Source organism: Sinocyclocheilus grahami, unplaced genomic scaffold, assembly GCF_001515645.1.
Source record: "Sinocyclocheilus grahami isolate Dianchi unplaced genomic scaffold, SAMN03320097.WGS_v1.1 scaffold113.1, whole genome shotgun sequence".
Lineage (NCBI taxonomy): Eukaryota > Metazoa > Chordata > Actinopteri > Cypriniformes > Cyprinidae > Sinocyclocheilus > Sinocyclocheilus grahami.
This window is the reverse complement of record NW_015505292.1, coordinates 772,017-775,035: the sequence shown is the minus strand read 5'-3', so window position 1 is coordinate 775,035 and position 3,019 is coordinate 772,017. Positions and strand designations below refer to the sequence as shown.

Here is a 3,019-nt window from a genome sequence, read left to right as displayed (position 1 = left end):
GCCAAGGCTGCGCTGACACATTTCCACAATCAATAGCATCTGACAGACAACACGAGGTTATGGCCATCCCTGTCAACGCTATCTATTCTTTTTCCAAGTCTGACAGATGTGGGGTAATTCATGGACTTCATTAATCAATCAAAGCTGTTGCTAAACTATAGATTAAATGCATCGTTATTAACTGTGTGGGAAAGAAATAAAGCTTTTAAAGGGATAGTTCACCCAAAACTGAAATGCAGCTGCTCTTTTCCATACAGTAAAAGTGAATGGTTACACAAAGCAATAGTTCAGTGCATTTATTTCATTTTGTTACTAAAGATAGCATTTGGCTTCCAGACTTGTAGGCTTTTTTTATTATCATGCCTTTTTTTTAATTTTGGGTGTTTGACAGTCCTTGGTCACCATTCACTTTAATTGTGTTGGGAAAAACAGCTCAATACATTCTTCTAAACTTTGTTTGTATACCACAGAAGAAACTAAGTCAGGCTTGGAATGACATGAGGGTGTGTAAATGTTGATATTTCTTTTGGCTGACTTAAGACACAAATATAAATGACAGACTTCAGATAAAAATCTTGCAGTTTTATTTGCATATAAACTTGGCTAAATGTCACAATGGATAAAAAAAAGTCACAAAACATAGAAAGAAAGCATCTACAATAGCAGAAATTACATAAAACATTTTTTTGTGCTCACAAGATTGCAGATCAACTGAGAAATATACAATACACATTATTACAATAACTAAAAATAGAGATGAGGAGAAATGAAAGGGCTTAGTGGTGTAATGTTTTTTCCAGTTTTGAAACCAATGGAATACGAAGGCATTGCAAATCTAGGATAAACAATTGTGTTTGAATCTTTTCAGAGAGGAATCAAATTGATCTCTGACGCAGAACCAATCATATTGAAAGTTCTCGTCTACTTTTAATATGTGCTAAATGCAAAGCCAGACCCCAGGTATCTTTATGATCTGGAGAATTTGCACATTCAGCTGCTTCTAAACTGTAAGTATAGGACAAAAGCAGCACAGTGATAATGCGAAATTCAATTCACAACACACAATCTCTTCCATCTTTTGACAAACTGTGCCACTCTATTTTTATGTTGAGAGGAAAAATGCGTGTCTTATGGTGTTTAATGGCCTGGTAGATAAAGATGTGTCTTCTTGATGAGAAAAGTGCCAAGTCTGATTGGAGCAATAAATATCAGACCCACTGGTCCCTTCGACATGGGTGAGGTACACACTTACTCATTAAAATCCAAAATTCAATACACCACACAAGGAGTTCATGATTTTAAATAACTTTATATTAAATTTACAAAGCACAATTAATATTAAATCAGACATGATCAAGTATTGCTGATGCTTTTTAGGAGTACCTTTATAATGCACTTATTAAGCTCCTGACCAATAAAAAAAGCAAACTCAAAAGGCAACTGATGCAAACAAGTTACAAATATGAATTCACAAGTTCTTCTTCACCTACAATAGTCCTTCAAATGGTGTCGGCTTCAATCCGACTTTAAAAAATATTTCATTTCCATGCATTTTTTATTGGTCAGGAGCTTAATAAGTGCATTATAAAGGTACTCCTAAAAAGCATCAGCAATACTTGATCATGTCTGATTTAATATTAATTGTGCTTTGTAAATTTAATATAAAGTTATTTAAAATCATGAACTCCTTGTGTGGTGTATTGAATTTTGGATTTTAATGAGTAAGTGTGTACCTCACCCATGTCGAAGGGACCAGTGGGTCTGATATTTATTGCTCCAATCAGACTTGGCACTTTTCTCATCAAGAAGACACATCTTTATCTACCAGGCCATTAAACACCATAAGACACGCATTTTTCCTCTCAACATAAAAATAGAGTGGCACAGTTTGTCAAAAGATGGAAGAGATTGTGTGTTGTGAATTGAATTTCGCATTATCACTGTGCTGCTTTTGTCCTATACTTACAGTTTAGAAGCAGCTGAATGTGCAAATTCTCCAGATCATAAAGATACCTGGGGTCTGGCTTTGCATTTAGCACATATTAAAAGTAGACGAGAACTTTCAATATGATTGGTTCTGCGTCAGAGATCAATTTGATTCCTCTCTGAAAAGATTCAAACACAATTGTTTATCCTAGATTTGCAATGCCTTCGTATTCCATTGGTTTCAAAACTGGAAAAAACATTACACCACTAAGCCCTTTCATTTCTCCTCATCTCTATTTTTAGTTATTGTAATAATGTGTATTGTATATTTCTCAGTTGATCTGCAATCTTGTGAGCACAAAAAAATGTTTTATGTAATTTCTGCTATTGTAGATGCTTTCTTTCTATGTTTTGTGACTTTTTTTTATCCATTGTGACATTTAGCCAAGTTTATATGCAAATAAAACTGCAAGATTTTTATCTGAAGTCTGTCATTTATATTTGTGTCTTAAGTCAGCCAAAAGAAATATCAACATTTACACACCCTCATGTCATTCCAAGCCTGACTTAGTTTCTTCTGTGGTATACAAACAAAGTTTAGAAGAATGTATTGAGCTGTTTTTCCCAACACAATTAAAGTGAATGGTGACCAAGGACTGTCAAACACCCAAAATTAAAAAAAAGGCATGATAATAAAAAAAGCCTACAAGTCTGGAAGCCAAATGCTATCTTTAGTAACAAAATGAAATAAATGCACTGAACTATTGCTTTGTGTAACCATTCACTTTTACTGTATGGAAAAGAGCAGCTGCATTTCAGTTTTGGGTGAACTATCCCTTTAAAAGCTTTATTTCTTTCCCACACAGTTAATAACGATGCATTTAATCTATAGTTTAGCAACAGCTTTGATTGATTAATGAAGTCCATGAATTACCCCACATCTGTCAGACTTGGAAAAAGAATAGATAGCGTTGACAGGGATGGCCATAACCTCGTGTTGTCTGTCAGATGCTATTGATTGTGGAAATGTGTCAGCGCAGCCTTGGCGTGCTCATCTGATGGATGTCACAGGCTGATGCTAACTCTGACCCCG

The 3,019-nt window shown here is 34.8% G+C and overlaps 1 protein-coding gene across 3 annotated transcripts in view; it reads left to right on the top strand.

Annotated features, from left to right (window-relative positions):
* Nucleotides 1-3,019, top strand: part of LOC107589164 (metallophosphoesterase MPPED2-like) — a 22,068-nt gene that overhangs the window by 17,880 nt on the left and 1,169 nt on the right. The window lies entirely within an intron of this gene.